This window comes from Canis lupus, chromosome 10 (assembly GCF_011100685.1).
Source record: "Canis lupus familiaris isolate Mischka breed German Shepherd chromosome 10, alternate assembly UU_Cfam_GSD_1.0, whole genome shotgun sequence".
Classification (NCBI taxonomy): Eukaryota; Metazoa; Chordata; class Mammalia; order Carnivora; family Canidae; genus Canis; species Canis lupus.
Genome location: NC_049231.1, coordinates 61,716,937 through 61,730,886, shown reverse-complemented (window position 1 = coordinate 61,730,886; position 13,950 = coordinate 61,716,937). Strand labels below are relative to the sequence as shown.

Here is a 13,950-nt window from a genome sequence, read left to right as displayed (position 1 = left end):
CTTGTAAAGGGTGCTTTTTTTTTTTTTTTTTTGAACGTTGCACGTATGATTGACTGGCATCTCGCAGAGCCCCTGAGCGAGCAGGTAAGAGTCCAGTCCACCTTTCTGGACAGGCTGGGTCCCCCACAGCAGTGCTAAGATGGTTTGTGAAGCATCCCGGGCTCTGCTCTCCTCTGACTGCTTATGGCATGTGCAGCATGTTCTACATCATTGGGTGCTCAGACCTAGACCAGCTATGTGATCTCAGGCAAGGGATTTAACTTGCTTGGGCCTCAGCTTCCTCCTTTGCAAGCTGGTGGGAATTGTATCTACCTCTATGGGTTTTTGTGAGGATTAATTAAAATATGGTAGATGGAGTTCTTGGGTACAATGTATGGCTCTTAGAAAAGGGTGCTGGTTCTTCTCGTGGCCTGATCTTCCTCCCTTTGTGTACAGCCAGAATGTAATCTCCCGTGGGGTGGGTCTGGGCTTTGCACACTTGAGGAGCTTCTTGGGTGCTGGATACCCAAGGAGGCCCCGACAGTCGGCGTGGGCTACACGAGTAACCAAGAATAACGGAATTACCGAAGCAGATTTCTTAAAATAATCTGAAAAAGTAGCAGCCTCTTTGAACTTCCCTCTTAAAGAAACAAATTAAGCAAAACATGTAAAAAAAATGAACACATTAAAAACCTCTACAAGGTTGAAATGCACTTTATTTCATTAGGAATTAATGACTTGGAAGTTTTCCTGTTCTGCTGTCAATTCTTGCATCTCACTGGTGGCCCTTCTTTTCTGCCTTCTGTCTATGGAGTTGTGCTCCTCAAGGCTGAGAGGACATGGGTAGGTAGGTTTTGCAGTTTGAAAAATGAGCTTTTTCCATCAGGGAAGGGTACTGTGGCCCTAAGAATGGCATATGACCCTCTGGTCCATGAGGTCCCAAGGTAGCAAAGGCACAGCTTATTTTGGAATCTTCTTTGCTGGAGAACAAGAGGCACCTGAGTATCGCCAAAACGCATTTTCTAACTTCTCTATTTCAAACACTTGACTGGGGTCTCTGACCGCCCCCAACCTCCCAGGACACTCAGCCTGCCATGCATTTTTCCTGACCTCACTCGTTTTCTCTGCCTTGCTCTTTATAGAATTACATCCCCTCTCTTTGGTTGTCCGGCTTGGCAGTTCATCTCTCTGCATGCTATTTGCTCATCTCAGTCCCTTTTAGGATGGGGTACAGACACCTTAATCCATTGAATTGGGTTCATCGACCCAAGGAGGCACTGTCTCTCTCTTTCGCTCCTTCTCTCCTTTTTCCTTCTCTTCCCCTTCTCTAGTTTATTTCAGTACATGCACCTTGCAGCTACATTTCTGGCTAGTGTTTCACATTTTAAAAAATTCCGTAAACCCTTTTATTTGGCTGTCCTCTACTTTAAAAAAAGGCCATATCATACCTAGCACCCCAAATTGGCCTGAAAGATAAATAGCAGCTACTCTTTCTTTTTCAAATTATGAAAGGTTTCCCTCTAGGAACAATAGCCAGTACACTGACAGTGAATCCATTTAGTAAAACCATTTATATTTCATTTTAGTGAAATATGTCTATTGTATAATTCGAGGCAAATCTGTGTTTCTTGTAGGGGTTTTTCACCTCCTCCTTTTTAGTGCAGTCCTTCCCTTGTTCTAGCCATGGCTGTTTTGGTAGAAACTTAGCAGCCAGAGCACTTTAATATATTCATCTGGTAAGTAAAGTCCAGATCCCTTTGATTTGAATCCGTCCCTTGCTTTGTTAGGGCAAGATGGGAGTCGGGGGGTGGGGGAGGGCAGGATGGGTGTGAAGGGAGTAACACCATTTTTTAATCACTTGGAAAACATACCCTTCCCTTTGGTTTTGCTTCTGTTCAGAGGCTTTCAAGCTTGTTAAGTCACACCTGGCCCCCAAATAATTGCATCCTCCGCATTAAAGTTTATTGCCCCCTTCAATAGGGATGGAATGAAAACTGGGGGAATTTAGAGACAGACCACAGGCTTCACAGAGCAGTGAAATCCACCCAGTTGTGGCATGGTGGGGAGGCAAAGCATCAACATGGAGGAGAAGACCTGCACGGGGCTCGGTGGTGCCCCTACTTACCCACAGGTGCCGGGGGTTCCGAAAGGATGAAGGCCTGTCTATCCTGAGTGGCAGCAAGAGTGACCTGGGCTTGCAAGACTGGTTAATGATGCCCCCTGCTTGTTGAGTGATCTTTGCTTTCTACATTTTTTAAATCCTTCCTCTCAAACAGTCTTTAAAATGCTTTTTTGCTTTCATCTTTGCCAAGGCCAAAGGAGCCGCATGGGTTAACTCTAGTTAGCCGTGCCCATGCTTACAGACGGCCTCTCTGTCTCTCTCAGACACACACACACACACACACACACACACACACACACACCACATGCACGCAGACACTCCAAACTTAACTGATTTAATTTCCATTATGGAAGGTGAAGTCCTGGTAGGGAATTGGGGGATTGCCTTTGGGAACAGAGTTAACAGCACACAGTTGGAATACTGAGTTTGAGAAAGATTATCCTTTTTCTTTTTTTTCTGTTTAAGGGCAATAAGGTGACTGACTGTGGCCACAGACAGGATACGCCAGGAGAGCCTGACTTACTTACACAGACAGGCTGTTCTTGCCCCTTTCTCTGGTCACCTGATCTCTCTCCATGTGCTGCTTTTAGAACTTCCTGGTGCTTGGGCCTGGCCTCGCAAAAGGGAACAGCCATTCGTGTCCAGACACATTTGCAGACTTCTGGCAAAATAGCCGGAGCGCACGAAAATTTACACTTTTCCTGGCACCTGGCCGAGAGTATGAGCAGGATTTGGCTGGGGTTTGCTTTCAGTTAGAAAAGCCCTTTGGGGGTGGGGGTGGAAAGTCGGGGGTGAGGTGGCAGCAAGATCCTCGTGAAGGGTCAGAGATGCTGAAATAAATATCAGCTCGGCTAGGGAGAGCAATTCCTGTAATTATATCTGCCCGATGACTTATAATCAGCGTTCTTAGCAGAGTCTGTAACTTTCATGTTTTCTCCTCCTGTGTGCGATCTGGGTGGCACCGGTGGTGTGGGTGGGAGGGAGCATAACACCTTGATTAAAAAAAGTGGTGTTAGTGGTGGTTGGTGCTGTTAACATGAACATCATTCTCATTGAGATTACCTTTGAAATAATGCCAGTGGGGCATTTGCTGGAATTTCTGGTGGTGGGGAAGGGGCCTAGGGACTGTAGATTGTTTTTCACTAGGAGAATCCTGTGTGTATAGACATTTAAAATACCAAAACAAAGCTGAGTGTGTGAACGAAGCTCAGACTTGCCATGTTGGTCCTGCTCTCCAAGTGAGGGTCCACTTTGGATCTCAACCTAACCCATCCTCTATCTCCCCCTTTTGAAACACTTGAGAGAAACCAGCCGTCTGCCAGTCCACAGGCTGTGTGTCATTTCCTTTCCTCTCCAAGCCTCACTCTTTCCACAGAGGAGACTTTTCAAATTAACGTTTTCAGTTCATTAAAGACCTTTTCGCAAACATTTCGTTCTGGTAAAGGCAGTGTTTCATCTGGAAATGGTCAGGCTCACGTTGGCACAGAATGGTGCGAGAAAGAAAAAAAAATCAAATCCCTTCCTACCAAGTGGACAGACCGTGTGCAGGAAACCTCAAATGGGTCTTCCTTAGAGAGGATGGAGAGATTTCTTTGGAAGGAAAAAACAAAGTCGATGAATGAAAATTATTTGCTCATTTGTTTTGCAAAACTAACAAGGGAATAGGGGAGCTGGGCTTTCATTCCCTTTCTTTCAAATAATAATAAAAAAAAGATTCTCTGGGCAGAAGAAACTCACACTGTGCCCCTTTGTCTTGCTTTTGCTAATATCCATGGCAGCCTCTCCAGAGCTTGCTCTGTGCTTGGGGAGTAATGCATGAAAATCCTTCTGCCTCCAAATGAAAATACACGTGGCCTTCTTTTCCCTGCCCAGTTTGAACCAGACACTTGGAGAGTCTCATGCAAATGGCTGGCTTCCCCAGAACACACCAATGGAGCAAAGCATTAGTACCTTGACAAGCTTGAGTGCTGGGGGCTTGTTGGACAAAATTACAGAAAATAACCCGTCAACATAGGACTAGAGATAGGCATATAGGATGTTCAGTTTCTGCTGCTGTTGTTGCCCCAACTTGGGAGAACCCAAGAAATCTCAGTGCAGAAAGGAGCCTGAGAGATTAGTAGTCTGTGTGTGGAGATTATATATATATATATATATATACCATGTATAGTAGGTCACATATCGCACCATGTATATATATATACACTTTTTTTAAACTGTGTTTTGTAGAGCCTCAGATGATCTCAGGATTAGCTCCATTTCTACACAGTGGAGTTTGGTATACGATTTCCACCAGACCTCAAACTCCCTGAGGCCTCGGGCCATATTTGTGTTGTTCATGTATTTGTGTAAAATCGACTCTAGGTAAATATTCGCTGAGTAAAGAATGAGAATATAGCTTAAAATGAGTTTGAAAACCATGAATTGAGTCTTTTTTGCCCTTCCCTTTTGCCCAGCCATTTTACATCAGGGCCAGAGATGCTAGATGGATTTCCCAAGGTCCCCTAGCTGGCCACTGGCAGCACCAGGGCTGGAAACCCAGGCCTAGCCCACAGCTAGTGTCTTAGTGTTGCCTTGGTCAGTGGGACCCAGCAAAAGCCACAAATGCCAGCTTCTTAGGGGCAGCTTTCATGTGGGGACACTGCTCCCCACTCACCTTCCAACCAGTGGGCATGACTAGGTGGAGTGTTTAATTAAGATTGCGAGCTGCCCAAGAGCAGGGAGTATGTGTGTTTTGTTCATTTCTGTGTTCTGTATGCCTAGCACAGGGCCTGAAAGTAGTTGCTCAGCCACTGTAATATTTGATGAATGAACGAACGCAAACACAACTCCAGCCAGAGTTTGCTTCTCTTGGACAATCTAGAGAGAAAAGATCCCAAGTTTGACCTCAAGAACTTTAAGATCACAGAGATCTCTGTGTCGTAATTGAAGTGTTAGCACCACTGGAGCATCACCCTCAGCAGCAGCCAGTCTCCTTCATTGTCATCGCCATCGTCACCATCAATAGCACCAGGCAGACATGAAGTGCCTTACGCTGTACATTTGTTCTGAGGGAAATAAGCAGTTATTGCCTTGTTTGAACAGGGCTACTGGTTGGTCCTACCCCTATAATCTTCTCATTCTTGCCCTTTGTAAATAATAGACTCCTACAGCCTGAATTCATGGAGTGATGCAAAGAGCACCGGCCTCCTGAAGGAGCAGATTTGGGTGTAGAGTTGGCTCCACAGCCTCTGAGATTCTGCAGTCTTGTTTACATCCCTTGTCCTCTTTGACCTTCGGTTTCTGCACCTGTCAAAAGGGGAAATGGATTTGCTACTTACCAGGTATGTGATGTTGTCAAACCAGTTAATCTTTAGCTCCAAGCCTCAGTATTCTTAACTATAAAATGGGTTACTAACAGTATGTAGCTCTCAGAATTGATGTAAGGATTACATGAGTTCATGTATGTAAGATCCTTAGCATAATAAGCGCTTGATACATATATTGTCATACTTGTTCTCATCCCCCAGGAATTAGGAAAACTGTATGGAATGATTCATTCTACAGAAGAATTCTATGTAATTTAGGGGATGGCTATTGAATTTTTAATTATTTTCTCTGTGTATCCAGTTAACTTGCCAGCATTCACACTTAGCTATTTGACAGAAATACCAAAGGTAAATAATTCCAAATGGAAGTCATGACCTTAGTTCATTTCCAGCACTCTTCCCACCTCCCTAACCCTCTGACCCCCGACTCATCTCCTCTTCCTGTGTTTCCTGTTTCAGCGAATGGTGTCAACAACTTTGTAGCTGCCCAAACAACTGTCCAGCAGTTGGGAAGAAGTCAGTTTCTACCTTACCTTCATAATCAATCATTTACCATGTCTTACCAGTTTCCCCAGTTAGGAAACCCTCTCCAAAAGCCAAATGTACTTCTCCCTCAGCACTGTGCTACCTGGCATCAAGCCAGAGCTGTTGCCTGGGCTTGGGCAGTTGTCTGTCGGTGGCCCTCCTGCCCCATTCTTGCTGTCTATTTTCAGATGTTTGTGATTTCCTGCATATTGCCTCTGGCCTTTACACAGACTACTTCTCTTCTCTCCACCTGTGCAACCCGTCAGAATTTAGCCTAGAATGTTGCTACAGGAAGCCCCCTTGATTCTCTGGTCTGAGTTTCTTCTAGGGGCATCTTAACTATATGGCCCTGGGCATACTTCTGCCATAATATTTATCATCAGACCATGTTAAGATTTTTAGAACTTCTAAACCTAGAGTGGATTAAGATGTCTTCATTTTGATATGTGACCTAAAATAAAAGCAATATATGACTCTATATGTCATAATAATAATAGCTGACATTTCCTGAGCACTTCTTAGGCAACAGGCTTTGGTGCTTTATGTTAAAATTCATTTAAGTTTCACAATGGCCAACAATCACATATTATGCTCTATGCTATCCCCATCTTATGGATGAGGAAATTGAGCCCCAGAATGTTTAAGAAACTCATCCTAAGGTCATGGAGCTAGTAAATGGCAGAGCTGTGCTTCAAATATAGGCAGAATTGCTCCAGAATCTATATTCCTAACCATGCACTGTAAAGAAGTTGAACAAAATTCTGATTTTTCTCTATTTTGCATTTTTTTTGGAGAAAAATCCAATATGAAATTCTTTCAAAAATCTTTCTCTTTTTCTTCTGCTGTTGGCACTGCTAGGCTAAGCCTCTGTGCATGTGTTTATCTGGCCTACTGGTCACCCTGTGTTGCTCAGCTCATAGTGTGGAATTGCCTGTGACATGTCTGTCTTCCTTCTGGACTCTGATCCCTGAGAGCAGGGCCTATGTCTGTGTTTGGGTACCCTATAGGGAGGGGCTCACTGAAGATGCAGAGCCATTGTGGGATGCCACAACCCCGCTGCATAGATCCCCAACTCAGGGTTTCCTGTTTGTTCCCTCCCTAACTAGGTGTAGCTTACCTTGCCAGAGCTAGTGACAGGGTTGGCTGAAGTAACTTTCTATTCTCTATCCTACGCTCCTTCAATTGATTCCCTAGCAGTTTCCTGCCTCTTTCCATAGTTCTCCACATGCTCTCACAAACTTGTTTCTCTTGAGCTGTAGTTGGTAAGAGTTGTGAGTTGTAAATACATTCTAATACACTAAATATAAATGATAAAGAAATAAAGGCTCTCCCTCACTCCCCTTGTTCTCAGGACCCCTCATTCTAAAAACAAACACTATGGGATTAAAATGGGCATGAAGGGAGCTACTTTTCTCATTGGGAGGAGGTCGAGGTGAGGTTTCAGCAACATCCTTCTGAAAGGCTCTTGACCCCGGAAGCCATCCCCAGTCCTGCCTGACACTGGAAATACAGATGAGCCCAGGACCTCTTCAGTTCTCCTTGGGGGACTCTCTCCTCCATAGGATTAGCTATTTTTCTCTGTACCATTGAGATGTATTAGTGAATACTTATTCACTCGCTATTATGAGGAGAAAGCTTGTATTTGCCTTATCAATGTTCTACTTGTTTCTTTTTAGGTGCTAGATTCCTTTTTTCTTTGGCCCTCAAGGAGATTTCATCCTGCAAAAGGAAGCAATGATGCCTCTCCCCAGGACTTTGTTTTTTCTGATTCTTCCCAGTTTCATCTTACTTGAGGTAATCTATTGGAAATATGGTTCTCAATATGCATTGCATTTTATTCTTTCTATAAATAAAGATCAAGCCTACTATGTACCAGCAAGGGTGCCAGGCTTGTTATGGGAGAATTTGTCATGGTAGGGGAGCAGGGGTTTTGGGTAGCACTAAGGAAGGCTGCAGAGAAATGACTGTATTCACAGTTACTAGGAGTTCTACTGGGTGCGAAGAGCCTCCTCGTTACGATAGTTTCAGTGTTCCCAGGGAGGGTTCTGCATTCTGTATGCATATATAGATTAAATGTCATCTAGTCTTCATTACTTTAGGTGTGATCTCATGGGACTCAGGGACAGAATTACCTTTAACTTTCCATCGCTCTCAGATTCTTTGACAATTAAACAGGTGAGTTCACACTTTGTACTTTTGCAGCTGATTACAAGTAGGACCAAGATATGTTTAGACCTAGGAGAGAGCATTTGCTTTTTGGATTAGGAGGCTTATAGACCCTGATCCATTTGAGCAATTAGTTTTGTGTATTGCAATGAACAATGAAAATTTTTAGTATAAGGAGATCCCTGGGTGGCTCAGTGGTTTAGCACCTCCCTTCGGCCCAGGGTGTGATCCTGGAGTCCTGGGATCGAGTCCCACATCGGGTTCCCTGCATGGAGCCTCCTTCTCCCTGTGCCTATGCCTGTGTCTCTGTCTCTGTCTCTCTCTCTCTCTCTGTGTGTCTCTCATGAATAAATAAGTAAAATCTTTAAAAAAAAAAAAAGAAAAATTTTAGCATGGCATATCCCCAATATTGCCTGGGATATACTTAGAGTAAATAAATATTTGTCGTTTACATGAAATCCAAATTTAGCTGGGTATCTTGTGGTGGGTTTATTGTTTGCTTGTTTGTTTGTTTGTTTATTTATTTATTTATTTTTTTTTCAGGCTACATCTGGCTATCCTAAAAGTTAGGCACTTGAGGAATGGGCTTTGAAAAGATCCACACTGTATGTGCCTGGTTGTGTTTGTTTTTTAGGTATGTGTTTGGGGAGAGAAGGGAGGGTCTAGGGGAGAACTACTTGAGCAACTGGACAAGTGCTTGTTACAGGAGAAGTCTGAGAGGGAAATTAATGGTGAGTATTTACTCATAAAATAATTCTGGTTATCTCAGGAGAGGCAACCCTGGGCTTAGTGATTTAGGGAAGAGTGTCTTTAGCTGTCTTGGCACTGTGGCCTTAGTAAGGGGTATGGTGAAAGGAAGACTAGAATGTGCCAGGAAGGCTGAATGTCTTTATTATGGCCAGTCAGTGTGATTTTGAGCAACCCATTTCAGGCTGCTTTGTCTCATTTTCTGTATCTGTCAGATGGGGCTTAATAATTATTCTATTTACTTCAAGGGTTTATTTTGAGTCATGAGTTTTGAAACAATGCTCAAGCTGTTTGAAAATTAGTAAACTTGTGGTAAGCTTGCTATACCACTAAAGGAAACAGACCCTTTGTCTTGCCAAAATACACCGGACCTGTACCACAGTTTTGGGAATCCAAGCCTTGGAATCCTTGTTTGGATACTCCTAACAGCAAGTGAATCAGACCCCTCTCCTCAAATGCATCAGGGAAAGCCCCTTGGACAAGTTCTCAGATGATTTTGGTTTCGCTAAATGCTATTTTGAGGTAGCTACTGATCTCGTACCTCAGTGGGATTTGAAGTGTGACTGAAGAGGATTTAGGATATTTATGTACAAGCTGGTTTAACTTAGCAGAGAAGGAATATCTGGATAAGTTTTTTTTTTTTTTTTTTTTAGATTTTTATTTATTCATGAGAGACACAGAGAGAGGCAGAGACATAGGCAGAGGGAGAAGCAGGCTCCCTATAGGGAGCCTGACGCAGGACTCAATTCCGGGACTCTGGGATCATGCCCTGAGCCAAAGGCAGACACTTAACCATTGAGCCACCCAGATTCTTCTGGATAAAAATTGAGAGTAGAAAATTATTGAACATGCATTTCTCCACAGTGACCTCAGTATCTCTACTCAGGTGAATAAACAGAATGTGTCACATACATAATAAGATACATAATTCACATTGCACTTGAGAGTTTCCAGTGTGCCTTTTACACACATTATCTCATCCATTTATATATTATCTCCCTGTGGGCAAAAACAGACTTTTTGCTTCTTTGTACACCACTGGGGAGGAGGGTAGGCTCCAGAATGGGTGACTGAGCAACCAGACACAGCTCACACCCTCCCTTTCTGTGTACTTGTATTTGACCATCTGGGCAACACCAAACTCCTTTGCTCCTCACTCTACCCCATTAAAAATACTTATTGGAAAAAAAAAATACTTATTGGTTTTTATTATTGGTGGTTATGTTGAACTTAGTACTTTTCTTATACCATTGCTTATTGGACCGTTGAATGGAGGGCAGACATTTTTGTATCTTTTGTTCATCATCTTATTCTCCATATTGAGAATATTGCACATAAAGATACTCAAGAAATAGTTAATTAGTGAATAAGTGAATTGTTCTTCATAGCTTAGTCCTATATTCTCAACTAGATTCTAATAACTGTGAGGGCAGGGACAATATCTTCATTTCCCTCAGTGTTCCTGGCACAGTGCTCAAGAACTTGGATGTTAGTGATCTCATCTATGTGAAAGGATCCATACATGCACATGGAAATATGTTATAAACAGGTAGATGTGGCTGCTCAAGGACCTTCATGGGCTAAAGGCACTCTTAGTTTTGGAAGCCTCACCCCACGTTATGTTAATCATTAAAATGCACCTATGTGTCATAATATGTGTGTGTTTGTGTGCTCCATAAAATAATTTTTGTAATTTGTTTTGTTAATTGTTAGTTTGTAATTTTGAGTTTATAATTTCTGCTTTGTCATTTGGAGCCTTCATCTTTCTTTCTTTTTTTTTTTTTTTCCATCTCAAACATTTTCTTGGCCCTTAACAAGCCTTCAAGACCTTTATCACTGTGCCCATAGTGACTGATAGCGTTCAATGACTTTGCTTATGGGTACTTCCAGGACAAGAGTGACCAGAAAGCAACAAAAGGATGTGTTAAAATCAAGTTCAATATCCCAGAGAAACTGTTCTCCATCCCCTTTGATCCTGTTCCTGGGCCTTCTCTCATCCCTGCCCTATCTGCCAGACTCCAGGCGTGTGCTCAGAGAGGACGCGCTCTGAGTTTTATGGTATTCCTGGTTGTCCCCCCAAGTGCAAGTGTCTAATTAGGCTTGACACTACTGAGGCGTTTCCCTGACATTTATGTCACTGTCTCTCAATCTTTAGCAGCATTTGGTCTTGTGGGAAGCACAACAAACAATGTCAGAAACAACATAAAATTCCCCATTAGAGGGGGCCCTCGGAAACCGCGCTGCTGTTTATTAGGCGCACTCAAAGGGGAGGCCGAAGGGTGGAGCCGGGTGTGTGGATTCTGGGCTTGGAGGAAGATATAAAATGGTTCATTTAAATTCTTAAGAACTGCATAGGAGGCAGAAGACACAATGAGTATCTTAGAGAAGAAAGGCCATCAGTTGAACAAACTAATCACATGGTAATCAAAGGGGAGTGATTCGCTGCCTACTGAGAAGTACTTTAGAAGAAGTTCCAAGCCGGGGAGCGCAAAGACCCTATTGAATGACAGCTTTCATAAATTATAGATTTTTAAAAATTGCACAAAGGAAAGTGTAATAACGTGCGAAATAGATTTAAAGACGAGAAGTGTCCGAAGCATCCAAGCAAGGCCCCCGAACAGGTGGGCTGATGTGGGAGGGGCCGTGCGAGCCTTTGCGGGAAGCCGCCTACCCGCGCAGGCCCCGCCCCGGCAAAGCCCCGCCCCCGCAGGGCCCCGCCCCCGCGCAGGCCCCGCCCCCGTCCGGGTCTCTTGCCGGGGATGGAGGGATGCTCCATGTTACCTGATTCCCCGGGTGTTTGGAAGCTTGGAGACTGGCTGGACGTGGACCTTCCCACGGCCGGGTAGGTGCCGCTCCTGTCCACCGCAAACCAAACTCCTGGGTGTACAGGCCGCGGAGTCCAAGCCTTGAGTCCCCCTCCTCCCCGGGCATCGGAAGACTGGGAGAAGCTGCCCCATTCGGAGTCGGGCTTCCGCTCCAGGCCGGGCCGTGTTGGATCGGGGCCGGCCGCTGGGTGTGGAGGGGTTGGTGGGAGGACCGCCCACCCCAAGTCCTTCTCTCCCCTTGCCCTAGGCTCCCCGTGCACCTGGGCCCGCGGCTGCTCGGCCCCCTCTGGGGCGGCTGTGAGGTCACGTGGGACTGTGGCCTGCAGGCAAGGGCAGCCCAGGGCCCAGGGCGGGCCAGCCGTCAGCCCAGCGTCCCGGGGCCGAGTTTGCCTTCCCAAGTCTGTCGCCTCTGCAACCAGCAGCCCTTCCCCCCCAGCTTTGTCCTCTTCTCGGGTGAGCGCTCGCAGGTACTTCCGACAGTTGAGAATGCACCGTTAGCTGATAACCAAGGTGATGACCGGTAAAGCCTTCAGATAGGACTCTCCTTGGTCATATCTGCCTTAGAAAAGATGGCTTGAGAAGTTGGGAAAATCAAGCCAGGTTCGAAGTCTCAGGACTGCGTGTTCTTTTAACCTGCGCCATCTGGGGACAGTTACTTACCCTTTCTGGATCAAATCTGAAATGGATATGGGTATATGACTAGTGCCTTCTTCTGAGTTGCGATGAGAAGTCCAGATGAGGTCTTGCTGTAACGTGCCCAGCGCAAGGCCCAGCTCAGGGTGAGTATTCAGTAATGTCAGCCGTTACCATGCTCCTGAGGTCCTCCTGAGCGTGGCGGCGGACTGCAGAGGTGGGCATAGGTGAACTGAGCTCTCTTCCTGATGTCCAGGGGGATTCGGAGTAGAGAAGGAGCACTGCCCTGTGTGAGTTCCTAACAGCACCTCTCAGGGAACGGTGAGAGCTCCTCCTACTATAGGGTAAGTATGCTAGCCTTTGTAACAAACGATCTCCAGATTTCAGTAGCCTACCCCATAACGTATTTTTAGTTTACATCACACAGTCCTATGTAGATTGGTCCAGGGGAGGAGGCCTTTCTGTTCTAAGTTGTCACTCAGGGACCCAAATTCCTTCTATGTAAAGGTTCAGTCCTCTTCACCACGTGGCTTCAGAGTATCCTTGGAATCATCCAGTGGGTAGACTGTGTAGGAGAGAGAATGGAGAAGGTAGGTATGCCTGCCTCTAACTGCCATCACTTGAGCTTGCCTCCATCCTCAAGACATCTCCACATATGTGCAACGGGACTCGGGGATGTAGATTAGCTGTGAGTTCAGAAGAGAAAACAAAAACAGGCTTGGTGAGTACTTGCCTATCCCTGAGATAGACTCTGGAGCGGTAGAGGATAGCTCCAAAACTGGGCCCGAGGTTCTTAATCCAAGATTCTTGAATTCGTGGAGGGTTCATGAACCTCTTGGAATTGAATTGAAAATGTTGCATAGATGAGCCTTTTCACTTGCATCTCATTGTCCAAGGCTGAGAGGGTGAAGTCCTGCCCTTTCTTGGACCAGAGTAGTATTACAGAACCTACTTCCTGTGTCTGATACTCTTTGAAAATTGGTGGGGCAGGGTCAGGATTTCTTTTTTTTCTATTTCTTTTTTTTTTTTTTTGGGTCAGGGTTTCTGTCTCCTTTTCTCCTCTCCTCTAGTTGGGAGAGAATGATGGAGAAGAGGCAGAGATTTGTTAACATCATATTCTATGACAGTGCTCGGTTGAGAGGCTGTCAACATTAGGGAGGGGGTTTCTGTGGCTGTGAAGAGTCCAGGAGACTGCAGTGGGGCAGGATAAGGACCCAACCTTACCCCTCCAGAATGGAGCCAGGACTAAGGGTCATCTGGACCCCGCCAATTTTCAGTTTAGGGGCATGGTGAGAGGAGAGAGGGAGATCAGAGGGAAGGGACTCCCAGATACCCATCTGAGGCAGTCTCTGTAAATACTGAGTGGTGACTTAATGGGAAATTGGACAGTTTTCACTATTGTCTCAATGCTTGACATGAGTTCAGAGTGCCATTTTTTCTTCCTGGTAATGGGCTTTACCTGAAAGACCTTCCAGACGTCGAGGGCCTGGCTGAGGGGTTGCATACGTTTCCATGGCTTAAAAAGAACAGTTGGAAAACCACTGGTGTAATCTAACAATGGGGCTTTGTGCTCTAGCCTGACCCTGCCTAACGGAGGGCCTTTGTTTCTAACGATTCCTGGCACTGGACTTCTGGAGACCATTGGCCC

At 45.1% G+C, this 13,950-nt stretch overlaps 2 long non-coding RNA genes across 13 annotated transcripts in view; one reads left to right on the top strand and one right to left on the bottom strand.

The window, feature by feature from the left end:
• Positions 1-10,483, top strand: part of LOC102154951 — a 144,821-nt gene extending 134,338 nt beyond the window's left edge. For all 9 annotated transcript variants that reach the window (XR_005366065.1, XR_005366061.1, XR_005366064.1 and 6 more), the window contains 4 exons: positions 5,241-5,421; positions 7,608-7,725; positions 8,031-8,106; positions 8,641-10,483. This is a non-coding gene — a long non-coding RNA (uncharacterized LOC102154951). The remainder of the gene's footprint in view (positions 1-5,240; positions 5,422-7,607; positions 7,726-8,030; positions 8,107-8,640) is intronic.
• Positions 688-13,799, bottom strand: LOC111097771. Of its 4 annotated transcripts, none has more exons than XR_005366089.1 (4): positions 13,762-13,799; positions 11,626-12,988; positions 5,202-5,386; positions 688-959 (listed from the first exon to the last, which is right to left on the bottom strand). It is a non-coding gene; the product is annotated as an uncharacterized LOC111097771 (long non-coding RNA). The 4 variants fall into 4 exon arrangements; XR_005366087.1 differs by lacking the exon at positions 688-959 and adding an exon at positions 8,064-8,166 and having other exon boundaries at positions 966-5,386; XR_005366088.1 differs by lacking the exon at positions 688-959 and having other exon boundaries at positions 966-5,386; positions 11,626-12,224; positions 12,330-12,988.
• Between the last annotated feature and the right edge of the window lie 151 nt (positions 13,800-13,950).